This window comes from Oryctolagus cuniculus, chromosome 7 (assembly GCF_964237555.1).
Source record: "Oryctolagus cuniculus chromosome 7, mOryCun1.1, whole genome shotgun sequence".
In the NCBI taxonomy this organism is placed as follows: Eukaryota; Metazoa; Chordata; class Mammalia; order Lagomorpha; family Leporidae; genus Oryctolagus; species Oryctolagus cuniculus.
In genome coordinates this window covers 18,370,394-18,384,771 of record NC_091438.1, presented here as the reverse complement: position 1 = coordinate 18,384,771, position 14,378 = coordinate 18,370,394, and positions in this window count along the sequence as shown.

The window sequence follows — 14,378 nt, the reverse complement described above, 5'->3', positions numbered from 1 at the left end:
AGGGTGGCAGCATTATCCCAGACATTTCGGGAGGCCTCTACTGCTGGTCAGTGCAGTGTCCCATGGCTTCTGTCTTGCCTGTCAGCCTGGGTAACAGATGCAGGAGCCCTGATTATCTTGGAATCCCCTTCAGGGTCACCTTCATTCTTCTTGACAAAAACTGCATGTTGTCAACTGACACACTGCATTACTCCATCCTCTCCATCCAGGAAGGCCGTCAGCCCACTTTCATTTCAACACCATCCGCTCACCCTTGGTGAAACCTGCAGATTCTGTCCATGTCATACAAGCATCTTTTTCAAGGCACAGCCTAGCCACACCCTGGTGTTCTCTTCCAGAACACATTTCATTTGTTGTAATATGGACAGACTCAACTTTCCAAATCTTCAAATTCTAGTTTATTTTTGTTCAGAATTCCCAGAAATTAAATTCTCTTTTTGGACGTTACTATAAAGAGTCAGATGGCCATTGGCTGTGACGGAGAAGCCTAAGTTCCCACCTGCAGTGTCAGCATCAGGTATGGGCACCAGTTCAAGTCCAAGCTGCTCCACTTCTTATCCAACTCCATGCTAAGGTGCCTGGAAATTAAGTGGAAGTTGGACCACTTGCTTGGACCCCACACACATCTGGAAGGAGCTCCTGGCTCCTGGCTCCTGGCTTTGGCCTGACCCTGCCCTAGCTATTGGGGATTGACCCAGCAGCTGACAATCTCTCTCCCAGTATGTCTGTATCTCTCCCTTTCAAATAAATTCTTTTGAAACACTGCCAGAAGGCAAGCCCCTGAATCAGCACTTTGCTGAGAATTCACCTCCATTTAATGTCCAGTTTCATTCCTGGCAAGTTATACCTTCTAGAAAAATGCCAGAAACCAAGTTCCCTGCCTCTTACAAACAAGGTTCACCTTGTTCCTGGTCTTCAATCACATCTATTCCTCATTTCCACTGCAGACCTCACCAAAATCCCCATTCCCATCCATAGCTCAGTGTGCATCTGAAAATGCCTCCAGTGGGGACCTGTTCCCCAGGGGCAAAGCTGCTTCCATCCTTGCAGGATTCATTAGACCTGCACCTCAAGTCTCAGGACGATAATTTGTGTCTGGTGAGACCCTGCGAGGACTTATGGAATATGGACAGTTGTCCATGAAGCTCTGTGTCAGATGGGGTCTGGGATCACTTGCAGGCACTAAAGTCACCATTGCTAAAGTCCTGTACATAAATGGGTAGCATTTGCATTGGACCAAATATTCTCCCATATGTTTTCAGTTGTCCCTAGATATCTTATAATACCTAAAGACACTACGACATAAATGGTATACTGTGTGTAGAAGAATTCAAGGGGAAAAAGATGGTATATGGCCAGTACAGATGCATTCTTTTTCAATTTTCAAAATCACTGCGAATGGAACCTGCACTTGTGGTCCCCTGGATCCCAAGGGCATCATGGGATAAGGCACTGTGTCATGTGGTCATGTAAGCTAGGAAGTCCCAAGACCTGCTGGCAGATGGCTGGCCTTCCAGGAGAGACACTTGGATTCTGGCCTGGAGTCCCAAGTGCAGGAATGGAAACATTCAAGGCAGCCAGGAGGTTTTCCCTGAATTTGCAGGCGTTTGGGGAGTGAACCAGTAGATGGAAGGTATTTCTCTCTCTCTCTCTCTCCACCCCAGCACCACCACCTCCCTCTCCCTTTTCTCCCACTGTTCATCCTCTGCCTCTTCACTGTAATGCTGCTTTTCAATAAACTTTTTTTTTTCTAAAGAAGGCAGGTGCTGACATCGTGGGACCATGGGTAAAGCCATCAATATGACAGCATCATCCATGTCAGAGTGCCTGGTTCAAGACCCAGCTGCTTCTAAGCCATATTTCCTGTAGTAATGGGAGGAAGCAGATGGCTCAAGTTGTTGGATTCCTTATTTCAGCCTGGTTTAGCCGTGGCTGCCGCAGGCATTTGAGACATGAATCAGATGGAACATCTCTGTGTGTGTGTTTCATTCTATGTAGCTCTCCCTCTCTCTTATGTTTGCCTTGCAGATAAATAAATCAGTCTCTTTAAATATTGGAAAACCTGGTTCTGGCACTGTGGTAGGCTGGGCTTTGCCTCCACCTACAGTGCCTGCTTCCCATGTGGACTCTGGTTCAAGACCCGACTGTTCCTCTTCTGATCCGGCTCTCTGCTATAGCTTGAGAAAAGCAGTCTACTTCATATATAAATAGAGAGAGAGAGAGAGAGAGAGAGAGAGAGAGAGAGAGATACAAGGGTAAAAAATTGACACACCCAATATGAGATGTAATGTATTATAACACTGAACTTAAAAAATCCAATGATAGAGAAAAAAAATCCAATGGTATGGGCTAACAGGATATTTGCAATAACATTCCATGTTGGGGTGAGAATGCTTTTGAACTACAGAATGCCAGGATCCAGTCTTCAGGAAGAATTCTATTAGAAATCTAGTATTAGACTTGAATATAATAACTGACACAGGCATGAATGGTTAACGCATGGTAAAATTGTTAAAGGAAGGCCATTTTCAAACAGGAGATTTATACATCTTCCAAGCAGCACTCTCCAAAGTTTTTATTTCAACTCTGAAATTTTATTATCCAAAGTGTATGATTTTTACAGAACAAAAGTAAAAGCAGGTATCAAAATCAGCAAAGAGTTTGTAAAATTTCTGCAGAGATTTTCACCTAAGTTAGGGCTGGTGAAAGTGGTATCCAAGGAAAAACCTAGATGACTGCTGATTTGTCTCTTGGCATAAATTACCAGGCGGTTTGTTCTGGAGGTACTGAATAACTTGTCATCATCAGTGGTCAGTTGTTGAGAACCAATTCGAGTTGTCAAACAAATCCAAAAAAATTTTTACATTTTTTTTTGTTGCATTGTGGCATTTTACTGAAGTGGCATTTATTTTTTTCTTCTTGGTAATTTCTTTTTGTTTTGAAATTTTTTCATTTCTTTTTAGCATTTTCTTATTTAGAAAGATAATTGAATTGGCATTGTACGTTGTTTCCTTAGTATTGCTATTTTTGTTTTAAGTTTCAAATTTTTGCAAAGTTGTTAAATTTGAATTATTTGGCATTTTCTCCATTAAATGAAATAGTGAATAGGAATGACATTTTACACTTGTCTGAATAATTGCTTTTCTCTTTTGTCATTTGTAAAGTATAATCATTTTTAAATTTAAAATTTTTTTAACATTTTTGTATTTACAAAAACACTGAACTTAAATGGAATTTTACTTTTTTTGCTTAGTTCAAATTTTTGAAAAAATTTTAAATTATATATATTTCTAACTTTTTCCTATTTAAAAAGTTACTAAAATGAAGTGGCATTTTAATTTTGCTATTACTATCTTCCTATTTTTTGTTTTTTATTCTTTTAAAGTTTTCAAAATTTTTAATTTTAATTTTTTCAGTATTTTCCTTTCAAAAACACTTAAATGACATTTTTTCTAATTTTTTCTTTTTAAAATTTTTAACAATTTTTAAATTTTTTTAAATCTTTCCTTTTAAAAAACAAGCAGTACCATTTTTCTTTTCTATTTTTACTTAAAATTTTTTTTTCTTTTCAAATTTTCAAAATTTTTTTGGAATTTTTCTTTTTATAAACACTTAACTAAAACAGGGAATACATATTGGGACCTAAATCAAAATTTTTGAGATTTCAGTTACACTCCTGAACACTGGAAACACTTCTGGGCCTGGACAGCGATATCTTAATGAGAAGTTGTAGATTTTAGGAGCCCAAGATGTGCTGACAGGGTGTCTAAGGCAGCTGTTACACTGAGAGGAGGCACACTCAGGTGGAAACATAATTCCCTCCCTAGGATCCCAATTTTCATGAAAGGAAAACAATTGTGTCATCACAGGTATGACAGACAGTGGAAGTAAGAATGGTAGCTGTGAAAAACAGGTCCACCACAGGGCAGTGGTGCCATTGGCTCGGATTATTCTTTCACCAGGAGCACGTACTAAGCAGCGGGCATCCAGAATCTGCGAGGACTCGATCTTCCATGTCGGGCTGGGGGCAGGCATATGGCCCCTCCTCGTCCTGCAGCTGCCTCAGGCTGGCAGGAACACGGCCTTGCTGTTTGCTGGGGCTCTGGATGCCTTGGCCCACGTCCTGCATCAGGAGCCCCCAGTTCTCCTGCAACACTGAGTGGAGTTGGCACGACCAGCAGCTGTAAGAGATGAGCGTCCTCGTGACGAGGTCCTGCCCACATCTGCGCTGCCTGACTCTGGACGTGGAGAGAGGAGTGTTCAGAGAGGTGTCTGGTTCCTTGATGCAGGCTCAGTCCACCTCACCCACCTGGGCCCTCCCGGCCACACTGCTGCATTCATCACCATGAACTTGCTGTTATCATGCCCATGGAAGGGTGCCTCTCGTGTTGATGACCGGACCTCTGCCAGGGCCGCTACTCACTCCCTTTTTGCTCAGGCTCTGAGGGGTCACCCTCTCCACAGTTGTTAGGATACAGAGGAAGGAGCACATCTTTAGGATGTACAGATCAACAGACAGCTTTCACCAACTGACCGATGCCAGGGTCAGGGGACCTGATGGGCACACAAGATGTTCTCTGCCTCCTGCGGGGATGTGGGAGGGAGCACACAGCATCCCTGCATCGGGTGCTTGGCCAAAGAGTGAGGCTGAGTGTAAAATTGAGGAAAGCATCAGAGGTCCTCAGGATGCAGACCCCGAGCCAGACACCTGGCCTGCGCCTTCACACAGCCAGCGTTCCCATCATGGAAGACAGCAGAAGGGGGAGATGGTTGGGGTTCAAAAGGAGGAAAGAGACCCTTCCTGTCCTTTTGAGCCCCAAAGTCTCCTCCTCCTGCTGTCCTCTATGCGGAACGTTGGCTGTGTGAAGGAGAGGGCCAGCTGTCTGGGTCAGGGTCCACGTCCTGCAGAATCGGATCCTCTCCTCTGCTCACATGCAGCCTTGTGTGCAGGGCGCTGTGTCTCTGACACTGCCCACACCAAGCTGGCCCCATCCAAAGGCAGTGTGTGCCCAGGGTCCTGTGCTGTTTGCTTCCAGCTCCTCCTGACCTCAGATCTCAACAGGAGGCAGTTGGAGAGGAGCCAGGTGGTGTTCTCTCCAGAGCAGCTGTGGAGTCAGGCCTGGGTCTCCTTAGGTGTTCACTCGGATTGGAGGTGGAAGACTATGCCAGCTCTCAGGGAAGCAGCCTAGTGGATAAAAATAGCTGAGGGCAGTTCATGGTGTTGAAATTGCGTTCTTGGTGTTCTGGTTGCTGTTGAAGTGGAGCTCCTGTGTTAGATGTTTGGAAGAAGTGGGGATGTTACAATCAACAATATTGTTCTGTCCTTCCAACTGTCTTGGGATCTGAAAGAGGGAGAGAAGAAAAATCAAAGGAGAGCAGGATCAGGTCCAGGTGAGAGCTGAGCCTGCATCTGGGCCACAGTGGGGCAGAGGCCAGGCAAACTCAGTTCCAGTGGGGAGACTGGCTGAAGGGGAGCCCTGGGCTGCTGAGAGGGAAGCGGCAGCCAAATGAGCAGAGTCCTGCCCTGAACTCCAGCCCAGCTCTGCAGTGCTGGGGAGCCAGGGCCCTTGGCCTCTCCTAACCAGGAGTGGGTGATGTAACCCCACTTTCTCCTGCTCTCTGGGGCATTAGAAATGGATTAGTGTTCTGCAGGTAGCAAAGAGAGCTGGGAGTGTAACCACAGCACAACTCATGTCAATAGAACAGACACCAAGTTTCTCTGAAGATGATTCCACATCTAGTTACACCTAGGACCATTCTGCTATGTGCCTAATAGCTCACTCACTCAACTCTGAAGGAAACATTAACTTTAAAACAGGCACTCTTCAGTCATCCTAGATTTTTCCCATTTTTTTTTTCAGTTCCCCTAAGAAATTTTCTTTTTGAGGATATCCTGTTTGTATACTGGTCAGAGGGGAGGACAAACATGGGAGAATGAGACCTAAGAATCTGCATTGGAAATTGGCCTAGGAATAAAATGAGATAAAATGTGATTGTTCAATGTGTATTTCTCAACCCAATAGAGGACTTGCAATCAAGTGAGTGGATGGTAAGCAGCATGTTTTAGGAAGAGAAGTTCAACTGTAAACATTTTAACTTGATTATGAGGGGAGGTATCCTATTTTGTGTGTCAGGTTTCTACATGACAAGGTTTCTTACTGTATCTTCTATTTCAAATTATTGATCCAAACAGAGAGGTTACAGTTCTACCCTATCTGAACAAATAGAAATGAGGTATAATCTGTGTGCAGTGTAAGAAGGAATACATACACCTAAGACACACACACAGGATTACCTCTGTCTAGGCGTGAAGGCCCAGGAATCTGAAGGTTAGTGCCCACATGTTGGTCTGTGGTTTTCCCTTCATCTCCTGGCCAGGAAATTGGCACGTGATTTTCCTCTCTGTGGGCTGTGGTTTGCCCTTCATCTCCAGGCCAGGGAACCTGCAGGCCAGTTTGCATTTCCTGGGCTTCCATTTTCCTTTGATAACATTTTCTTTTGGGGTACTTGGGACATCGCTGGTGCTGATGCTATGACTCTCACACTTGCTGGTGATGGGATCTTTGTGAAGACCTCCCTCCAGCTGGGAACGGGTCTTCCTCTCAGGGGCAGCAACAAAATTCAGTTCTGAAATAGAACCACAGCCGTCAGGATTGGTATTCATGCTCTCTCTCTGGCAGTCAGGCCTGCAGCAGAGGGACCACAAGTAAGTAAAGGGGCCCTGGATAGTCAAGTCCTGCACAAACACTAAAATGCTTTCATTCAGGTTGATTTTATACATATTCACTGATAATTTATCACTAGGCAAAAGTAATAAACATGGCTCAGATGATCACAGTATTCAAGAACGTTGGACTAATAAAACACACAGCTCTTAAGCTTTTAAGGCACAGAAACCACACTGTGTATCTGTTGAAGGTTTGGGGGGATGGAGCAGGATCATCTAACCTGGAGGGCATTGTAATGAGAGACAAGGACAGGGGACCACTCACAGCTGGAATGAACAACACTAGCACAAGAACACATGCATTTCATACATGCACATGCTTTCCTGAACATACACCAAGCACATCGATTCATAGGATATATGCCTTCAGTGCATGTCATATAGATAATAATATACATGATGTGGCCATCACTTTTCTGGTCAGTTGAAGTGGGAACCTAGTTACAGGCACCTGAAGAATGGAGAGACAAGCTAAGGTGAAACACAAAAGTCAGGAAGAAATCCCAGTGGGAGGTAAGGCATTGCTTTGGCCTAGCACACACATCTGCCTCCTGAGACAGTGTTGTGCACTTGCCTGCTTCCTCATGACTGCCCATCCCTGGCACAGGGTGTTTCTGAGACAAAGCCACACAACCACTGGTCTGTGGCAAAGACTAGTTCAAGGCCTCACTGGGACCCTGAGTGCAAAAAGCCTGTGGGGAGAGAACAGGAACTTTCAGGGCCATGGGGCACTCCTGAGCTGGAGCTATATCTGGAGCGCCACAATGAGCTGCTGACCCTGCTCAGGGACGACGCACATCTCTGTACGTCTGTACAGAGGAAAAGTGCATGGTCCCACCAAGAAAAGTTGCCTGCTGATCTATAGCACTGGAGGGGGCGGGGGAGAACTGTCATTGCCAATTCTACTGCAGAACACTGAGAAACAGGGAAGGGCATCTGGATTTCTTGCTTTTCCTACTGAATGATTTGATGAGTGAAGGTGCCTCAAACCCTAAAGATTCCTGCTGAGAGAAAGTGTAGAACCTCATCAAAGCTCAGATTCAAGGAAACTGGACTTTTTCTCTGTCCCCCCCATGAAGCAATACTCCAGGGCTCCTACTCAACAAGAGACACTCTGCCTGTGATGACATGAGGGACCCCTCAGCCTCACTCAGATACTGAATAGATTCCTGTCCTGGTGCAAGATTATGGAGGCTTTACAGGAGAAAAAAATGCCGAGTGTAGACACTGGATTAAAACTACAAACCTCATATGAGCACAAATCAGTGCTGTAAAGCAGAAGATGAAAACCACACCATGGACACAGGTGCGGGACTGGACTGCTGTGGTTAGCACCAAGCTGCTTCAGAGAAAACAGAGAATCTGCCAACCAAGGATACCTAGTATCAGATAACTAAGGAAACATTGTACAGACTGCCAAAACTTTAAGCCTGAGAAGTTTGGAGGATGCTGTTTACAATTGCAACTGTTGTTAAAATTAAGAGCATCACAGCAACTTGTTAAAGAAGCCTCTCCAAGAGAGATGGTGGTGGCTTGGTGTTTGCCATTCTGCCTTCCCATCCCCTCCTTCCCTGTCTTGACATCAAAAGCTGCACCTTGAAAGTGGGCCTGGTGACAGCCAAGGGATTCCCCTGTTGGATGACTATGAGCAAACTCCATCCAAGAGCCACATCCAGACTAAGTCCCTAGGGACTGAGTGCACAGTGGTCTGTCTCACCCAACACAGGTGCAGCAACCCAAGACTACAGAGGCCACCTGGGAGAGCAGTGGAGTGTTCCCATTCACAATGGAGCACCCACTGTCTACAACAAGAGCAGAGCAGACAGGCTGTTTCTCCAGTGAGAACCAGGTGCTGCTAGAATGGGACCAGTCAGAAGCTTCCGGAAGAAGTGCAGGAGTCAAACACGTACCATGAGAGTCTTGTGAGACATCTTGATCTTCAATCTCTGGAATCTCCCTAATGAGACTGGAGGGAGGGAAAGGTGGGTGAGAAACATAGAGGGAACAGAAAGCCCCTTTCCAAGCTGTTCCAAAGAGGAGGCTTCTAGAAGTGGCTGGGCTGAGCAAGGGGCCACCCACAACCTTGTCCCTATCTGGGGAAGACTGGCTTCTAATTCCCTAGTAGTCCATGCCACACTGTCTGCTCTGCCTTCAAGTTACCTGGAAGTGTATGTGACAACTTGCTCTTGTACCTCCACTCCATGATATTGATTTTCTGTAAACAAATTCAGAGAGATTGACCAGGTTAAGCAGGTTTTGGTTTAGATATGGGTATCCGATGGCCACTACTACCAAGGGGACAGATTGTTCTCGTGTGAGAACAGGAGACTGTGACAGAAATCCTCCAGGAGGACTAAGTTGACGTCAGGAGATGGGCTGGGTGAGCCATCCTGGGCAAAGGGTCAAATCTCCCTGTTCACAGTTGGATCACCATCTCAATAACCTCTGTCCAGAACCCTTAGAAACTGCCTGCAATGGTCCTCAGGGATTCTAAGCTCACAGTCCAAGAACTTCCTAGGAGGCAAACTGTAGTTGTCAGGCTTCTCTCATTAAAGGACCCAGGTTGCTGACTGTGGAGAGGAGGTAGAACACTGGGAGAGAGCTATGCATGGAGTCTGATGCCCTGGAATTGACACCTGTTTGATGCCACACAGAATCTTGGCTATTCTAAGAGTTGCTCATGAGTAATCTCCCTCTTGTCTATGGGAACAATACACGCAATTCAAGAGTGTCTATTTCTGGATGAACTCTTCCCTAGTCCATTCATCTTCCAATGGAAATGCCATTGAGAACATGAATGACAGAGATGCCTATATGGATGCTGTGGCCTGGACAAGCATGGATGTCAAAGGGCAGAGCTGAGGTTTAGGATTGAAGAAAAAGTAAGCACGTGGTGACAGTGATCCTCCAAGGTTCCAACCAGGAGGGAGCAAACACCACCGGGGCACATGCTGCTGAGCTTGCTGTGAAATGGTCACAGCTCTGTTCCATAACAAATGAACAATCATGAATTCTAACTCCTGCTTACAGCTCAATTCAGGATTTTGAGTCTACAACCACAAGTCTGTAGGTCTGGCACATAGCAATGACTTCACTCATCCTCAGTGGGGATAGGAGTACAAGGACAGAGCAGTCACCAGGGGCAGAAATGAAGGTTTACCTGCTCTCAAAAGGGATCATTCTGTACATAAACTGCCCACCACTCTGCTCTGGCTTTCTGAGCATAAGCAGCTCCTGTATGCTTGCAGTCAGACATCCCAGGCACAACTGGAGCCTAGAAACGTTCATCCAGGGAACTCTGTTCTGTGAAACAGCAACCACTTTCGACAGAAATGCAGATGAGCATGCCTCACTGGGACCCTGAGTGCAAAATGTCCAAGGGGAGAGACCAGGAACTTTCAGGCCATGGGACACTCCTGAGCTGGAGTTCTATCTGAGAACCTCAATGAGGTGCTGACCCTGCTCAGGGACGAAGCACACCGATGCCTTCCTAGTGGGAGATGTTGTGCAGGGCCTTTAGAAGTTTTTGTTTGCAGACCGGAACTTTTCTACTGATATTTGAAATTCTCTCAACACAATTTGTTACAGAAGAAAAGTTTTAAGTGTGAGTACCCATACCAGCCACATCGCTGGCATGTCTGCTGAAAACAAGTGGACTGAGCCTACAGACAAGGGCCAGGCCAAGGAGTGGTCTCTGATTGCAATGCACACAAGGTGGGGTGACCTGGGAGAGTGACCTTGTTGAGCCTCAGGATCCTCTCCCCAAGGTGGGGACAGAATCTCCACCAGGAGAGGTCCAGTGAGGGTTGCATGGATCAGGACAGCACAGGGTCTAGCACAGCACAGATGCCCATGAGAGTGGTCTTCACAGCTGGGTGTGAATCACTGTGACCTGGGATGACTCTGCACATCTCTGTACCTCTGTACAGAGGAAAAGCACATGGTCTCACCAAGAAAAGGTGCCTGCTGATCTATAGCACTGGGGGGACAACTGTCATTGCCAATTCTACTGCAGAACATTGAGAAACAGGGAAGGGCATCAGGATTTCTTGCTTTTCCTACTGAATGATTCGATGAGTGAAGGTGCCTCAAACCCTAAAGATTCCTGCTGAGAGAAAGTGTAGAACCTCATCAAAGCTCAGATTCAAGGAAATTGGACTTTTTCTCTGTCCCCCCCATGAAGCAATACTTCAAGGCTCCTACTCAACAAGAGGCACTCTGCCTGTGATGACGTGAGGGACCCCTCAGCCTCACTCAGATACTGAATAGATTCCTGTCCTGGTGCAAGATTATGGAGGCTTTACAGGAGAAAAAAATGCCGAGTGTAGACACTGGATTAAAACTACAAACCTCATATGAGCACAAATCAGTGCTGTAAAGCAGAAGATGAAAACCTCACCATGGACACAGGTGCGGGACTGGACTGCTGTGGTTAGCACCAAGCTGCTTCAGAGAAAACAGAGTCTGCCAACCAAGGATACCTAGTGTCATATAACTAAGGAAACATTGTACAGACTGCCAAAACTTTAAGCCTGAGAAGTTTGGAGGATGCTGTTTACAATTGCAACTGTTGATAAAATTAAGAACATCACAATGACTTGTTAAAGAAACCTCTCCAAGAGAGATGGTGGTGGCTTGGTGTTTGCCATTCTGCCTTCCCATCCCCTCCTTCCCTGTCTTGACGTCAAAAGCTGCACCTTGAAAGTGGGCCTGGTGACAGCCAAGGGATTCCCCTGTTGGATGACTATGAACAAACTCCATCCAAGAGCCACATCCAGACTGAGATAAGTGCCCAGGGACTGAGTGCACAGTGGTCTGTCTCACCCAACACAGGTGCAGCAACCCAAGACTACAGAGGCCACCTGGGAGAGCAGTGGAGTGTTCCCATTCACAATGGAGCACGCACTGTCTACAACAAGAGCAGAGCAGACAGGCTGTTTCCCAGTGAGGACCAGGTGCTCCTAGAATGGGACCAGTCAGAAGCTTCCGGAAGAAGTGCAGGAGTCAAACACGTACCGTGAGAGTCTTGTGAGACATCTTGATCTTCAATCTCTGGAATCTCCCTGATGAGACTGGAGGGAAGGATAGGTGGGTGAGAAACATAGAGGGAACAGAAAGCCCCTTTCCAAGCTGTTCCAAAGAGGAGGCTTCCAGAAGTGGCTGGGCTGAGCAAGGGGCCACCCACAACTTTGTCCCTATCTGGGGAAGACTGACTACTAACGGTGCAGACAGGATGCAATGTCTTCCATTTGAGGAGGCTCCTTGCTGACCACCTGGAGTAGACGAACTGAACGTTATCACAGGGCAGCTTTCATGTGAGGAAAAATGAAGTGCTCAGAGGAAGCACGTGGCAAACAGAAAGCCAGATAAAACAGAAACCCCACTGCCTTCACTGAGAATAGTAAGTATGTGTAGATATATAATATTTACACACGAATAAACTACAGCTAAATATTAAATCTATGTGTGCTTGTAGACTTCTTTATGCTTATTTGTACTGCTTGAAGTCAATGAAAAGTAAACAGGCAAACAGAACTCTCATCTTCGTGGAGAAAGAGTATTAGGTTTGAGGTGATAGGTGAGTAGCAGAGATATTGACAGGGCATGGAGACAGAAGCAGAGAGAAACAGAGGATTTCCTCTGTTTTGAGGTCATTAGGATCTCAGCCTGGTGAAATGACTCTCAGTTGGTCCACTAGTACCCAAAAGCATTTGGGAAATGAAAACTGGCTTCAACAGATTTATGTAAACTACATGCAGAGTCAATGAATTCCCCTTTTGGGATACTGGAGACTATCACAGCTTTAGCCGTCAGTCTTATTCTCAGTGCTGAGGCACTAGTTACTGTCAGGTTGTTTTACGTGATTAATGGGGGGCAGAGAAGCTCATGAGAAGAGGAGACCTGTGAGCAGCACCCTGCCCTTCACTGCACGTGAGAGAGGCAATGATGGCAAGGAATCCCTGGAGAGGCTCCTTCATGGAGTCAGCCTGCTGCAGGTCACTACGTGGAAAAGGTAGGGAGAAGTGGAAACCCAGACTGGTACCCTAATGATGGCAGACAGCAGTGCTGACGGGGTACCGCTGGGTTGGCTCAATGGATGGGAGATGCACAGTGGCACTGCTCTTCTTCTCTGGACCTGGAGTCTGCCCGTGTCAGCACTAAGCTCGCTGCCCAGGGTTCCTAAGACTCACCTGGTGTGTGACAGGGCTTGTGCTTCCTCTTGCACTTCATCATTGTCATGTTCCTTTTCTGCAAATGAATTCAAATAGGCACAGTCATCTAGGATGATCCCCTCAAAGCCTGTACAATGCACTGTCCAGCACTAGCACAGCACACCAGTATCCTCAGTGTCACTGCCGACTCCTCAGATAGGAGTTGTCTAGAGGGTGGAGGTCATTTCTGAGGGAACTAGCTTGTTCATTTTTCTTGACACATGAGGTAAACCTCCGTATTCCTCCAGTCATCACACCAATAATCACTGACCTGATTACCTACACAAATGAAACAAATTTTCCCAAGTGTGGGTGCTGTGGCAAGCAGGTAAAGCCGCTGCCTTTAACCCCAGGATCCCATGTCAATGCCGGATCAAGTCCTGGCTGTTCTACTTCTGATCCAAATCCCTCTAATGCACCTGGGAATGCAGTAGAAGATGGCCCAGTACTTGGGCCCTGCACCCACGAAGGAGACCTGGAGGAAACTCCTAGTTCCTCCCTGGGCCTGGTCCAGTCGATGCCATTGTGGCCATGTGGGGAGCAGACCAGAGTATGCAAGAGTTGCCTCTCTCTCTCTCTCCCTGTTTCTCTCTCTGTCTCCCTGTTTCTCTAATTCTGCCTTTCATAAGGTAAAATAAAATCTAAAATAATATTCTCTGGAGATGCTTGGTTCCTAGTGTGATTCCTTTCCATGAGAGGAAGTGCAGTGCCCATGGTTCTCAAACAAGCTATCTTGGTAGTTTGTGGTTTACCACATTTTGTGCATTGAGGATAAGATAAAAGGTGGAACAGGTGAATTTTCAGTTCTGGGTATCAGAGTGAATGTGTGCAGCACAAGAGAAAACTTGGCTACTCATGGAATCTCTAAGCACAGGTCTCAGACTTGCAGCCTGGGGACACACTACTAAAGGAATGGCAGAACATTCTGTATGTGTGGTAGGTGAAATGATGCCAACGTTGAAGTGACAGACAACGTGGTTGGGTTCAATGAAACAGGGGGAGTATCTTGACTGCAATGGAGATGAGCATGGTGCTGGCTCTGACAGGAAGCAATGTCACATGACAGGGATGGGGAATGACTCATGTGATCAACACTGCAGGGGGCAGAGGGGTCTGCTTCATTAGGAATGGATGGCAGAGACAAGCATGAGATGTGCTGCTTAGGTTGGTGTGCATCTGTGACATTCTTCTGGCAATGAATGAGCACTGGAATCTGAGTGACAAAGCCACACAAGGAATGGGAGGACAGCAAGGCTGGATGGGCCAACCACAACTGTGCAACAGACTGGTTGAAAAAGAACAGATGCTGAGAACGTCTCAGACCATCCCATGTGCAGGAGCCCTCTCAGTCAGGTGGGAGTGATGAGTGCAAGGATAGTGCAGGCTCCTTGGCTAGCAGAGGGGGTTGTATCACCTCACAGTGGGGGACTCACCACCTG